Raw genomic sequence first — 16,951 nt, forward strand, 5'->3', positions numbered from 1 at the left:
CTTAAGAAAATTCATGATTTTCCTAGTGAAATCAAGGATAAAGATCAATTAATAAGATTTTTAGGATTATTAACTTATTCTGGAAATTACATTAAGAAACTTGCAGAAATCAGAAAACCTCTTCAGGTAAAACTTAAACAGGACTATAAGTGGAAATGGTCGAAAGAAGATACTAATTACATAGACACTATTAAAAAGAAAATAATTAGTAATCTTCCTGAATTATATTTTCCTTCAAATAAAGATATAATAATAATTGAAACAGACGCTTCAGATGAATACTGGGGAGCATGTTTAAAAGCTTATACTGGAGAAAGAAATTTAGAAGAACTTACTAAAACAGCTACTAGAAATAATGAAGAATTATGCAACTATACATCAGGAACTTTTCAAGGTGCACAATTAAATTATCATTCGAATCAAAAAGAATTATTAGCTTTAATATTCACAATTAGAACTTATGAAATTTATCTTATTTCTAAACCGTTTTTAGTAAGAACAGATAATATGAATTTAACAAATTTCAAAACAAGGAAAATATCAAGAAATGCAGGGAGAAATACAGCAAGGCTAATTAGATGGCAATTGGAATTGAACCATTATCAGTTCGAGATCCAACATGTCAAAGGAACGGATAATTCATTACCCGACGCATTAACCAGAGAACTTCATCCAAACTATACTATCCGTAGTAACGGAATAATAAAGGAGATCCTAAGTGATCCAGAAAATGACTATGAGTCATCCGAACATGCCTCAGAAAGCATGGAGAATATAAATTGATGAAATGAGATTTATATTCAGAAACATAAATTACTCTTTGAGTAAAATAATCAATTTAAGATTGATTCAATTCTTGCAAAAGAATTTATAAATGCAATGATACGCATAATAAAACTATCCGAATTACTCACGAAAAGAGTTATTTTACTAACCATTATATATATAAATATGTTTTCTTGTGCAGAGTATAATCAAGATGGAGCAACTAAGTCAATTAAAAGAACAATTGATTGAATTGCAGGAAGAAATTCAAATTCTTCAACTAAAAGAAAGGAATTTGAGTAGAAAAATTCAAAGGACAGAAGAAAAGATGATAACTTCATCATCATCATCCTCACCAAGAACACCAATCAAAATGGCAACTCCATTTGACAAAATAATGGAGATAAAAGAGAAACAGTCAGTGGTCACAGCCAACACTGACAAAGAAAAAGAAAAGAAAAAAGAACCGGTGGACACAGCCAGCACCGAGAAAAATAAAAAAGAAGAAAAGACGTTTAAAAGTGCCCTTGAAAAGAAAGAAAGAAAGATGGTCAATCTGAGACCACAAAAACCAATTTTTGAGAAAACAAATTTTTCAGAAAAACTCAAGACTGAATTCTTTGAAACACTAAACTATTTGAGAATAGCCAAACCATCTGCAGAATCTTGGCTACAAACTTGTGACACACAGAGCATATCAAGAGCAAGAACACTGCAAGGTGCTCCAGCGCATGAAGTCGCAAGATTCTTTTCAAATGGATTATTAAGTGGATTGGAAGTCAGTCCCAACAATCAAAAAATAGAACTATTTCCATATCAGTTGAGAAATATTATCATCCAGTTCAAGAAAGCAGTCTTTAAGGACGATCCAGTATTAACATTGAGTATTCACTCAACCCTTCCAGATTGGGATGATAACAAATTCTATCAACCAATGGTATATATTCAATGTCGAAAACAAAAAGACAAGTTCTTATTCGAAGGATCAAATGAAGAGAAACCAGTAATGGATATCTCAACACTTCCTAGATAAGAATAAAGACATTGATTGATATGATCTCAAAAACAGGAAAGATTGATGGAAACTCAAAGGTTAAAATAAATTTTGCAACCAGTAAAATTTGAAATAGTGGGTGCCCGGTTAGCCAACTTGTGGCTAAAGGGCTTTTATGACTCTATGTATAAACAATCTTTGTTTAATATAATTTATATTCATTAATGGCATTTTCTTTATCTTTTTTCATATTGTTATATTGTGATATACTATGTCTGTTTTGATAAAGACCTTGAATATACTATAGTGTAAGTAAGATGAGATAGTGAATAAAGAGAGATCACTATTATGAAACACATATTATAGTCACTGTATATTCTAAACAGTTCCTAGTCAATTGAGTCGTCCGCAAATAAGGATAAGGATCGCTCGAGATTGAGACTAGCATTTGTGATGCCAAGTACCACGTTTCATTGGTAATGAACATGGAGATGTTCAAAACATGCAAATGGATATTCATATGATGAATGATCGAACTACCCTATTCGGACTTTCCAAGTGGTTATCACTTATCGAGTGGATAAAGTCCGCGGTTTTGGTTGTACACCATTAGTCCTTATTACTTGAAACATCATTGAGACTTTATATGCTAGTACTGTAATTTGACTCGTTTACCGACTCTATTGGGGTCATCAGGTGTTGGGATTGGGTACAGTTACGACACATATAGGAGTCGATGCTTTGTTGTCAAGGATTCACCACATACTTGCGAGTGTGGATATCCTATGCGATCTGTGGAGATATTAGTGTGACAAATCTCTGGCCAGAGTACTCGATGTGATTTAGGTTACTTGGTTTCCTAGTAGCACATGCGATGTCACTATTTGATCTTCAAGATGCATTGCATAGTTATCGAATCTCGAACAACTCTCGATGTACCAATGGTTGTTGATTCGATCGGGATATTTGGATGAAGGGACTGTACTGTACGCTAACCAAAATCTACTGGTTCTTGCAGGCACTATCAGTAATACCTAGGGAATCATGGGGCGATGTTGCTAGGCGCTCTTACCATGATTCGATGGGTAAGACAGAAATTGTTGTTCCAAGTCACAAGGAGTTGTGAGCCCACGGCTAGCTGTATTCCTGAACCATTGAGGGTTACACAAGTAATGGATTACTAAAACCCCGTAGAGATAGTTAAATTTAAAGAGTTAAATTTAATAAAAGAGAAGTTGGACTTGTTAACTAAAGGGAGTGGGATTTCCTAAAATGACATAGGGATGGGCATTTTTGGAAATCACTGAATTCGGATTCAGAAAAATTATCTTGACTTTAAAAGATGCAGAAATGATTTCTGTGCACATTGGTAAAATCAGTTTATCAATCGGAGTCACGATGAATTTTATATTAATTTCTAGAACAATGGGCTTGGCTTGTTGGACTTAAGTTATGGATTGTGGGCCCTAAGGAGTTAGAGTCCTAATGCATTTATAACTTAATATAGTCTAGAAATTATCTATAAATATATGTACTGTGTTCGAAAATTACACAAGCTTTCAGTCTAGCAATTTTCGAAAATCAATCTATATTATTCAAGAGGTTTTTCGAAAATTCCTCTGTCCCTTTTGAGAAATTCGGGCTGTGATTTTTGTGAAAAATTACAATTCGAATTAACAGATCAAATCTGTTTATTCTCTACGTAAAACTTCTGATTGATTTCTAGTGCAGTCAATCAGAGGGTTTTTATTTTTCGTTCGTGGACCTAATTTCGGTGATTGATCGTGACGTCATCGGTTCTCGGGATTTACAAGAAGAGCAGATTAAGTTCTGTTGGTGTCCATAATCTCGCTTCGAGATTTTAAGGTAAAATATTTAATTGTGATTATTTGTTTTACTTACACATATTTAATCGTAAAAATTTTGATACCCTTGATATGGAATCGTTCCATATAATAAAATAAAATTTTTAAACTTCCGCTGCACCGGGTATCAATTCTTGATTGATCTGAACACGTTTTCCAACAGTGGTATCAAAGCTAGGTTGCTCAGATCAAACGATTGTACAAAATTTTTAAGCCTCGGTTTTTTGAAACAAAACAAAAATTTTAAAATTGAATTTTAATGGGCAAATCGGGCAGCGAACGTCGCTGCCCAAGGGCAGCGACGGGCTGCCCTGCCCGGGCCCCTTTTTGGGGTGCGGGCTGCCCGGGATTGTCCCGGGCAACCCGGAAAAATTATTTTTAATTTTTAATTAAAATTTTAATTTTTTTTGAAATTCTAGTTTTTGATCCGATCGAAAATTGTTTTTGATTGGTTCACGAGACATCGGATCGAATTGTTCGAGTCCGAAAATTTTAAAAATTGATTTTTGGATAAATTTGAATTTTTGGAAAATTTATAAATTTTATCCGTTAAATTAAATTTTATAAAATTAATTATTTTGGTACAATTGATGATAAGATATGATCTTATGGATGGATAAGATAAAATATGATTTTATCTTTTAAATTATGATGTATTTGCATGTTTATCCAATTATTTAATTATTGAATTAATTATTGGATAAAGGATGATCGATTGCCATGACCAATATTTTAGGTGTATGTTAGATAATTTACATTTGTCTTATTGTTGTTGGATTTTATTAATGGGCTTGGTTTATAGCCCAATATGATTGTCATATGTAATAAAAGTGGGTCTGGTTTATGGCCCGTTCCCACCCCTAAAAATGTATCTCATATTTGTCATCGAAATTTATTGTAAATTTATTATACTTAGTGGGAGACAAAGATTTGAAGAAATGGTGGGCCCAGTAGACAATGAAGACCAAAGAAATGTAAATTGAAAGCTCAATGTAATAGGATTGCATTGCATACTTGCATATCACCTAGGATTGGACTTAGACTCGTGATTGACAACCACGGGTCGATTAGTTAATGGGATCGATCATCCTTAAATAATATATGATATTATTTATGTATGCATGTTTAGACTAAATTGTATGAATCCCGCAAGCATACATAAATTGCATGATGAGACAAATTTTCAAAATAAAATCCCTCATTTTAAATATGATTTAAATTTGATATCAAGATAAACAAAGGAAATTTAAATATTGTTTAAATATTCCTACCTTCCATCAACGATCAATGTATGAGATGCTACCCGCGGATACGGTCCGGCTCATATTATTGGGGGGGCCCGTTCGTCGGAAAGCTGTACATTGGATCGGCACATGTTGTAAGTTGGGTGGAACTCCCATGGGATTGGCTTATATTATTGGGGATCCACATGGCGACCGTCCATCACAACTTAATATTGATGGGTCATCTTGACATGTCACAATAAACGGCGTCATATTATTGGGCCCTTATTGGACATGAGATGAAAACATGGGGGTTGCTTTGGAAGCAATTGGGCTCTACCTTTTGAAAATTATGGTTGGCTGATATTATTCGGGACTATGATTTGTCAATTGGACTCCATGTTCCCACTAAGGAAAGGGTTTCCCGTTTTCACTAGAGGGTAGTGAAATCGTTAAAATAGTGGGAGTGTAATTCATAAAATTAAAATTCGCCATATTTTATGTCTTAGTAAATTAATTAAACAAATCACTGATTATTGTCTGTTTCTTTTTCAGTATTTCATTACGATGAATTCGCGAAATCCACTATACTCAATTCTCGAACAAAACAAATTGACTGGCGCAAACTATACGGAATGGTTCCGTAAATTAAAAATTGTTCTAAACTCGGAGAAAATTTTCTACGTGTTAGAAAAGAATCCTCCAGAGGAAGCACCGGCTAATATAAGTCCGAAAGAATTGGCAAAACTTGATCAATGGTGGGACCATGATATCAAGGCTAAATGCTATATGCAAGCTTCAATGTCTGATGAACTCCAGAGGCGATTTAAGGATGCCGTGAATGCTGCTGACATACACGTGCACCTCAAGGAACTTTTTGGAGCTCAGTCAAGGTCGGAAAGGTATGCCACCGTCAAAGAGCTCATGACATGCCGCATGCGAGATGGGACTTCGGTCCGTGAGCATGGGGTACACATGATTGGGCTCATTGAAAAATTGGTAACACTCGATTTGACATTGGAGCATGAGCTAAACGCGGACTTATTACTTCTTTCACTTCCTTCGTCGTTTGACGGATTTGTGGTGAACTTCAATATGAACAAGATAGAGGCCACCCTTGAAGAGATTGGTCAATATGCTTGTGTCTTATGAGGCCACATTAAAGAATGATAAACCGGTACTCTTGGTTGGCTTCTCTTCTTACTCCAAGAAGGGGCCAAGTGGAAAGGGTAAGAAACGTTCTGCCCCGCCCAAGAAGATTGTACCAAATAAGAAGGGAAAGGCCAAGGTTTCAAATGTGAATAAAGATGATAATGTTTGCCACTACTGCAAGAAACCCGGTCATTGGAAACGTAACTGCAATGAATACCTCGAACAGTTGCGAACTGCAAAGGGTATGTTTTACATTGAAATAAATTTTTCGCTTAATACTTCTTCTTGGGTATTGGATACCGGATGTGGATCTCACATTTGCAATGATTTGCAGGTGATGACAAGAAGTCGTAAGCTAAGGATGGGTGAGACCCAGCTAAGGCTCGGGAATGGTTCTAGAGTTGAAGCCAAAGCTATAGGAGACATTTATTTAGTTTTGCAGAACAATTTTAAGTTATTTTTGAAGAGATGTTTTATATGTTCCGGATTTGGTCAAAAACATTATATCTATGCTTGATAGAGATGGTTTTTCTTGCAATTTTGTGAATAAGATTTGCAATATTTACAAGAATGAATGTTTGATTGGAAATGGACAACTTGAAAATGATCTATATAGCTTAAAATTAAAAGACGTTACAATTAATTATGTTGATAAACCGGTAACAACAATTAAAAGGAAAAACGATAGTCAAAACCCGGCAAACCTTTGGCATGCTAGGCTAGGTCATATTTCCTCAAGAAGGATGAACAAGCTAGTGGGAGAGGGCATGTTTGATATGTCTGATATTAACTCTCTACCTACTTGTGAGTCCTGCCTAAAGGAAAAAATGACTAAATCTCCTTTCAAAGGGAAACCTGAGCGTAGTCAAAATCTGTTGGATTTGATCCATACAGATGTTTGCGGTCCATTTAGGATTGGTACTAAATGTGGCAACACCTACTTCATTACCTTTACTGATGATCATTCTAGGTATGGGGTATTTATATTTAATGAAATATAAGTCTGAAGCATTTGAAAGGTTCAAAGAATTCAAGGCTGAAGTAGAAAACAAACTAGGTAAAAGTATTAAGGCACTTCGATCGGATCGAGGTGGAAAATACTTAAGTATCGAGTTTTTGGACTATCTAAAAGAGAATGGGATTCTCTCTCAATGGACTCCTCCTATGACACCTCAGCTGAATGGTGTTTTGGAGCGTCGCAATCGAACTTTGTTGGACATGGTTCGATCCATGATGATCTTCACTGAGCTCCCACCTTCGTTTTGGGGCTACGCGCTTGAAACGGCGGTATTGTTGTTAAACAACGTCCACACTAAAGCAGTAGATAAAACACCATACGAGTTATGGAATGGCAAAGCTCCTAAGTATTCGTACTTAAGGATTTGGGGATGTCCTGCTTACGTGAAGCAGACAGTGAGAGATAAGTTGGATAGTCGATCCACCTTATGTTATTTTGTAGGGTATCCGAAGAATTCAATCCGATATTATTTCTATCATCCTACTGAAACAAAAGTGTTTGTTTCAAGGAATGTCACCTTCTTGAAGAAGGAGTTCTTATTGGATAAGAAAGGCAAGATGACGGAACTCGAAGAAATTCGAGAAGAACCCGAGATACAAAATAACGATCCTACACCTCAAGCATCATCACAAGACACGCCTATTGCTAGGAGATCCGAGAGGACTTCTAGGCCTCCTATTAGATATGGTCTTCTTCTTGAAGGGGATCAAGGTGAACCCGACATTGGATGTGATCCAAGAAACTTCAAGGAAGCAATTTCTAATGCGGATTCGAATTTATGGCTTGAAGCTATGCAGTCGGAAATAGATTCGATGCATTCGAACCAAGTTTGGTCTTTAGTAGATCCTCCCGATTGAATTGTTCCAATTGGGTGTAAATGGATCTACAAGAGAAAACTTGGGCCTGACGGTAAGGTATTGACCTACAAGGCATGATTGGTGGCAAAAGGTTATACTCAAAGACAAGCAGTTGACTATGATGAAACCTTTTCACCAGTCGCAATGTTCAAGTCCATAAGAATCCTTATTTCCATAGCAGCTTGGTATGACTATGAGATATGACAAATGGATGTAAAGACTGCATTTCTTAATGGAAACATTAAGGAAGAGATCTATATAATGCAGCCTGAGGGATACACATCCATAAGAAGCGAGCATAAGGTATGCAAGCTTCAGAGATCAATCTATGGTCTCAAACAAGCATCAAGAAGTTGGAACCAGAAATTTGATTAAACAATAAAGGATTTTGGTTTCATCAAGAACCCGGAGGAACCATGCGTGTACAAGAAAGTAGTTAAGGATGCGGTAACATTCTTAGTACTTTATGTTGATGACATCCTACTCATTGGGAATGACGTAGGGATGTTGCAGTCAACAAAGATATGGTTATCAAGTAGATTCTCGATGAAGGACTTAGGTGAGACATCCTATATTCTAGGAATACAGATCTATAGAGATAGATCTAAAAGAATGATAGGACTCACTCAATCAACCTACATCGACACCATATTGAAAAGGTTTTCAATGGATGGGTCCAAGAGAGGACATCTACCTATGTGTCATGGAGTTTCTCTATCCAAGTTTATGTGTCCCAAGACTGATGAAGAGATAGAGAAGATGACACACATATCATATGCGTCAGCCATAGGTAGTATCATGTATGGGATGATATCTACCAGACCGGATGTGGCCTATGCTCTGAGCGTCACGAGCAGATATCAAGCCAATCCCGGTCAAATGCATTGGAAAGCCGTGAAGGATATTCTTAAGTACTTGCGAAGGACTAAGAATTTATTCATGGTTTATGGAGGGATAGAATTGAAGTTGGAAGGCTATACTGACTCTAGCTTCCAATGTGACGTGGATGACTCAAAGTCAACCTCTGGATTTGTATTCGTGCTCAATGGCGGTGCTGTCTCTTGAAAAAGTTCCAAGCAGGACACCACAGCGGATTCCACCACTGAGGCAGAATACATTGCAGCATCAGCTGCGGCTAAAGAGGCGGTTTGGATAAGGAAATTCATCCAAGAGTTGGGTGTAATTCCTGAAGCTGTTGGTCCAGTCCCGGTGTACTGTGACAACACGGGTGCTGTTGCTCAGGCAAAGGAACCAAGGTCTCATCAGAAGTCCAAACACGTACTGAGGAAATACCACATCATCCGGGAGATCGTGGAAAGAGGAGACATCACTGTCGAAAGAGTGGCCTCTACAGACAATATCGCTGATCCACTTACTAAGCCCTTGCCAGGACCATTGTTTGACAAACATCGCGAAGCAATGGGATTACATAGTATGACTAGTTGGCTTTAGGGCAAGTGGGAGATTGAAAGAGTGGGTGCCCGGTTAGCCAACTTGTGGCTAAAGGGCTTTTATGACTCTATGTATAAACAATCTTTGTTTAATATAATTTATATTCATTAATGGCATTTTCTTTATCTTTTTTCATATTGTTATATTGTGATATACTATTGCTGTTTTGATAAAGACCTTGAATATACTATAGTGTAAGTAAGATGAGATAGTGAATAAAGAGAGATCACTATTATGAAACACATCTTATAGTCACTGTATATTCTAAATAGTTCCTAGTCAATTGAGCCGTCCGCAAATAAGGATAAGGATCGCTCGAAATTGAGACTAGCATTTGTGATGCCAAGTACCACGTTTCATTGGTAAGGAACATGGAGATGTTCAAAGCATGCAAATGGATATTCATATGATGAATGATCGAACTACCCTATTTGGACTTTTCAAGTGGTTATCACTTATCGAGTGGATAAAGTCCGCGGTTTTGGTTGTACACCATTAGTCCTTATTACTTGAAACATCATTGAGACTTTATATGCTAGTACTGTACTTTGACTCGTTTACCGACTCTATTGGGGTCATCAGGTGTCGGGATTGGGTACAGTTACGACACATATAGGAGTCGATGCTTTGTTGTCAAGGATTCACCACATACTTGCGAGTGTGGATATCCTATGCGATCTGAGGAGATATTAGTGTGACAAATCTTTGGCCAGAGTACTCGATGTGATTTAGGTTACTTGGTTTCCTAGTAGCACATGCGATGTCACTATTTGATCTTCAAGATGCATTGCATAGTTATCGAATCTCGAACAACTCTCGATGTACCAATGGTTGTTGATTCGATCAGGATATTTGGATGAAGGGACTGTATTGTACGCTAACCAAAATCTACTGGTTCTTGCAGGCACTATCAGTAATACCTAGGGAATCATGGGGCGATGTTGCTAGGCGCTCTTACCATGATTCGATGGGTAAGTCGGAAATTGTTGTTCCGAGTCACAAGGAGTTGTGAGCCCACGGCTAGCTGTATTCCTGAACCATTGAGGGTTACACAAGTAATGGATTACTAAAATCCCGTAGAGATAGTTAAATTTAAAGAGTTAAATTTAATGAAAGAGAAGTTGGACTTCTTAACTAAAGGGAGTGGGATTTCCTAAAATGACATAGGGATGAGCATTTTTGGAAATCACTGAATTCGGATTCAGAAAAATTATCTTGACTTTAAAAGATGTAGAAATGATTTCTGTGCACATTGGTAAAATCAGTTTATCAATCGGAGTCACGATGAATTTTATATTAATTTCTAAAACAACGGGCTTGGCTTGTTGGGCTTAAGTTATGGATTGTGGGCTCTAAGGAATTAGAGTCCTAATGCAATTATAACTTAATCTAGTCTAGAAATTATCTATAAATATATGTATTGTGTTCGAAAATTACACAAGCTTTCAGTCTAGCAATTTTCGAAAATCAGTCTATATTATTCAAGAGGTTTTTCGAAAATTCCTCTGTCCCTTTTGAGAAAATTCGGGCTGTGATTTTTGTGAAAAATTATAATTCGAATTAACAGATCAAATCTGTTTATTCTCTACGTAAAACTTCTGATTGATTTCTAGTGCAGTCAATCAGAGGGTTTCTGTTTTTCGTTCGTGGACCTAATTTCGGTGATTGATCGTGACGCCATCGGTTCCCGGGATTTACAAGAAGAGCAGATTAAGTTCTGTTGGTGTCCATAATCTCGCTTCGAGATTTTAAGGTAAAATATTTAATTGTGATTATTTGTTTTACTTACACATATTTAATCGTAAAAATTTTGATACCCTTGATATGGAATCGTTCCATATAATAAAATAAAATTTTTAAACTTTCGCTGCATCGGGTATCAATTCTTGATTGATCTGAACACGTTTTCCAACAAAATTTTATTAACCACTGGACACAAGGAGACAATCCAAAAGAAAGAACAAGCCATGTTAGCTCAATTCGAAGCTCCAATCTATGAAGCAAGAGTTGACATGACCCGAGAAACCCAACAAATGTTATGTCAAAGACTAAGAACAATGATATCCACTCACAAATGTGGACATTGCCAACCCATTCAGACAGAAGAAGCAGATGTCAAAAAGGACAAACCAGCTGTCAAAGAAGACAAACCAATAAAGAAATGGTCTGAATGCACCAGTGATTCAGAGAGTGACACAATGTAAAAACAAATGAAATCGTGGACCACACCACATGTTAAAGGCATCCACTCAGATGTAAAATGAGTTGTTTCCATTATGTAGTGTCGGGTGGTCCCCCTATTTTCTTTTATTTTTAATTATGTATGCGTTTCTCCACGCCTATAAAAGGAGATGTTTTGTGCTGTAAAAGAGTAAGTGAAGTTTGAGTATCTCTCTCTTCTTAAAGTTTCTTACAATCTGGTTCATACAAGACGTATGAAAACTATCAAAAACTAAGAAACATAAAATCAGAAACAAAATAAGCCTTATGGCTAATAACTAAACAAGTAGGGCGTAAGGAGGATAAGGTTGGAAACCAATCATTGAATATTCATGGTTAAGAGTAAACCTGGAGATCCATAGAGCAAGTACCAGTTGATCAAGTGATCGTTAAGGGAAAGCAAGGATTTGGCCTCTGCTCAAAACCAAGATTCATTCAAACAAGGTAACCTTCCTAAACCTCCTGCAGCCCTTAATTCAAAGAAATAGTCAAAATACATTAATCATGTCATCATACTTTATAAGAAATAGAAGATTAATAATAAAAAACTGGTTCAAAATAGAAGATGATCATGAATATGATACATTTCGTGAATATCGTTTAAATACTTCTGATTTAACCATATTTGAATCAATTTATCAACTAAAATTTGTATTAATAATCCATGAATGGAACCAAACTAATATGAAAACATTTATCTGTTATAAATGAATCAGTTCTGAAAATCCATGAATCAGATCTGTAAATCCATGAATAAGAAAATTCATAAGAATTTGAAGAATTCCGCAACCTGGTATCAGAGATTAAATAAAACAAATTATTAATGCCTGGATTAACTTTAGATATTGAGATTAAAAATTTATTTGATAAAATAATCTTACTAAAAGATTTACGTCAAATAGATCAATTATGGAATAAAATAAAAGATCTCCAAACCTTTTATTTCAAAAATCATAAAAAAGAACATTTTTCAAGCAACTGGAAAATGATAATTCAAATTTCTGAAAACGATGAAATTGAATACATAACAATATGTTATGAATAAGAACAAACTTTGTTATCGAAATCCGACCAACAAAAACAAAATAATAAAAGTAACAATTTTTACTAAATGGAAAATGTATGAAAATACAAAAATGAATATCTTTAATTTATATTTTCAAAATATAAATTTTGATATAGAAAATTGTGAAAACAATTTGAAACATCTTAAAAATTGTCAATCTTCAATTGATAGTTTCGAAGATTTTCAGAATTTATTAGAACAGATAGATTCGACAAAAAGGCTTTTAATAGCCTTAAGAAAATTAAGAAGTTCTATCATCTGTTAAAATGACAGAAGTAACAATTCCAAATCAAAACAACCTGGTCGATGAATCTGAAGAATCTGAAGAAAACCAAGAGTATAATTTGAATATTATATTCAATCAAAGCAAGTTTGCTGAAATACAGAAAACAGGGTTTTCTAATTCAAAAACAAATCTAATAGACCAATCAGGAATACTAAGTAAGATTTCAAATTTTATTAATCCCAGGAAAAATTTAATTTATTATTCGATTCGTACAAAAGAACGATCTTGTAAAATAAATAACGAATCAAGGTCTAATACTCTGAAGTTATTAACAACTCAAGATATTAATACAATCATGGCAAAAGTCAGTGAAAAAGAACGATCTGAACTGAAATATGTTCATATGGGAGGAATTGAAATAATAATATCAGCTCACTACCGAGAAGGAATAGATACACCAATTGAAATAACAGTTCGTGACAAAAGAATACGTAATTTCGAGGATTCTATCCTTGGAAAAATTGAAGGAAATTTATGTTACAAAAAGATAAAATTTTGTATTTATCCACAATACAATATATCTCTTTTTGATAAAAACATAAATGACCTTTTAACATTAGATTATTACTTTTATAGAAATAATCTTATGTTAACAGGAAACCATCCGATCAATATAAACTATGTTGTCGGTTTAGCAATAAGTAATAATTCTCAAACAGGAATAATTTCAACAAAACCAACTATTTCTGTTGAGAGAATGTTTGAAAATATTACAAGAATTGAACACCCTCGAAAAGCATTTATTGAAGAAATAAATCCCTATAAAAGATGGAGTTCAGATGACCTCCAAATCACAAAACAGTCTGTACCAAGAAGATCATTATCATTTGCTAAAAATGATGAAGATATTCTTGATAAGATTGGAACCATGAATCAAAATATTCTTAAAATTAAACAAGCTATTGTTAATGAGTCAACCTCATCGCAATGACGTCCTTAATAAAATTAGAAAAATATCTAGGAAATTTAGAAAATAATATTAATAAGATCAATCTATCAATACAATAATTAGAGAAGAATTTTAAAGAATATATTGATTTAGCAACGACTAGATTAATAATTAAACAAGAAAGACATAGTAATGAAATATTAAACTATCTTAAGGAAGTTCTTCCAATAGATAAAGAAAAAAAAAATGGAAGAAGAACCACCATTCAAAATTGAATCATGGTATAGAAATCTCCTTAGTTATGACAAACATAAGTATGGAGATGTTTAGTGAAACCGACTCATCTGATTTTGAACAAATAGGAGTAAATACAAAAGAATTATATCATTCACATCAGGACTCAGAACAATACAGAGATATGAATATTTCAGAATCAGAATCTGAAGATGATTCTAGACCACGATTGAATCTACGAACAAATGTAGAAGGTAGTGGTGGAAGAGATGATGAAGAATTTAAATATAACAGAGACCAATACTCTGGATCTTATAAAGATGTTAGAGATATTCTTAGAAAATCAAAAACATCAGGATTTGTGAAACAAAATATCTTAGATTTAGGATGTTCAACAGCCAAAGAAAGAAAATTAAAGATAGATCATTGGGCAAATGAACTATCAGTACAAATTCAATTAACACCATTATTAGACAAAAGTGAGAATATTCAAGTTTTAACTCATGGTATGATAAAAATGACACTGGTAGGAGCAGTAAGAACTTGGGCTGAAAACCTAGTAATTACTAATCTACCATAAGGAATGACAGGACATCGATATTTCGAACTATTTGTTGATGTCTTGTACCAAGAATTTTTAGGAGTTTCTAATAATGATGCTAATTTGGTAGCTAAGAATATAGAACAAAATAGAGCAATCTTTATATTAGATAATATTAAATTATGCAATTTATGTTACCTAGAAGAATTTATTTGTGATTATGAAACAAACTATTATCAATTAATAGATGCTGATAAAAAGGAACATTATAAACTAAGTATCTTTAATAAGATACCTAATATACCTATACAAAGTAAAGATGAATTCTTAACTAGTTCTTATGCTAAAACTTTAGGAGGAGCTATTAAATTCATCAAAGACATAATAACAAAGAAATGTCATGAAGTAACACTAAATAAAAGAATCTCTAAATCCTACAAACAAAACAATAAACTTTGTTGTGACAAAATAGAATTCACAGTAAAAGAATACGGTTGCAAAACAAACATGTCACACAAATATTTAAAACGACAGAAACAGAATAAATTTAATAAACCTTATAAATCTTTTAATAAGATTTATTCCCTATAAGAAAAAGAAATTTAAAAAGAATTTTTTCAGAAAATCTTATAAAAGAAAATTTTATAAAAAATTTGATAACAAAAAATCACCTTGCCCAAAGGGTAAAAGAAAGAATTGCACATGTTGGTTGTGCAACGAAGAAGGACATTATGCGAATGAATGTCCAAAACGAAACGAAAAGAAAAATAAAATTAAACTTCTTGAAGAAATATATACTATTGGATTCTATCCCGTAGAAACAATTGAATTTTCATCCGATGATGAAAATATTTATTATCTTGATAAATCAAGTGAATCTGATTCCACATTTGATAATCAAGAAATAATAATGATTAAAATAACGACAAGGGCATTTTCGGAAAGACAAATATAGGGAGTAAATTGAAAGTTATGTTTGATTTAGGGAGTTATCTACAAGTTGCCCATAAAATAATTGGCAAGAGTTCAAAAACTCTCCTCTTTCAACTATAACGGGGTGTATTTAATGTAATAGATTTGACAACTTTTATTAATTTTGTAGATTTTAAAAATTTGCGGGTATTCAATATAGATTTTAATGAACTCTACAAAAGTCTACATGTATTCAAAATTTCAACATATTTTTAACAACTCTGTGTAATTCATTAACATACAAATATTAAAACACACAAAGTATAACTACAAATTGTCATGAACAATTGTCTTGCTCCAATCCAAAAATTTGGATGAATTTAAAAAAAATGTAACTCACTTACATACTTTTCTCTCTCCCATCTCTCTCTCCTCTCTAGCTCACCCTTTTTTCTTCAAAATGTATTTCTATATTTTGAACTAATAATTATTTTTATCTTTAATTATTCTATAAACTATCATATTTTATTCAAAATTTATTTTGTTCACATAAAAGTATATATTATAAATTCAAATGCAAGGTTACTGATTTAATAAAACGACAAATTTTTTTTTAAAAAAAATTTTAGGTAATTTTTTTAAAAAAAAAATTGTTGATGTACAAAGAAGCGACCATATATAATTATATAAACATATACATGTAAGAAATAAAATGATTTAATTTAAATTAGTAAAATCTATTTACATTAATAAAATGCTAACAGTGTTAAATAGTTATTAGTTCAAATGAATCAACGAAAAATAAAAAGATATAACTAAATATACAAAATCTATATAATTCTATGAAAAAAATTTATATCTATAAAAATCCTGCAAAAAATCTATCAAGAGTCCATCAAATATTTGCAAATCTGTGAAAGAATCCATATAAATTTGTTTGGAAATATGTGATATTCTATTAAAGTTAATAAAAATCTTTCAAATTCGCAAAGTTTATCATTTAAAAAAATCACTAAAGTGATTAAATCTTTGGATTGAATAGAACCCCAGTAAACGACTAACCATTTTTTTTTATTGTGATCATGCGATGTAAGTAATTGCATGTATCACCTAACAGACATACACATCGTGCGCCTAAGTCCATGTTAGACCACAGTTTAATGAGTTCATTTAAAAACTACTTTACTTATATCTTTCCTTATTTTATAAAAATGACCAATTCAAATTACTACAAAATGCTATGTCTCATTATAAACTCATTAAAATCTTAATTTTTTTACGTATGTAGGAATGATGGTTAATTGGTTATCATCATTCATCACCTTTATTTTTATCAACATTGTACAAAATAATAATAATAACAACAATTTTGTAAAAAAATAAATAATAGCAAACAGACAAAAATGAGAATCTGAAATGTAAATTATTATCAAACAAACACATTATGTAAAAAAAGAAAAGAAAAGAAGAAAGCACG

The sequence above is a fragment of the Henckelia pumila genome, chromosome 2, assembly GCF_033568475.1.
Source record: "Henckelia pumila isolate YLH828 chromosome 2, ASM3356847v2, whole genome shotgun sequence".
In the NCBI taxonomy this organism is placed as follows: Eukaryota; Viridiplantae; Streptophyta; class Magnoliopsida; order Lamiales; family Gesneriaceae; genus Henckelia; species Henckelia pumila.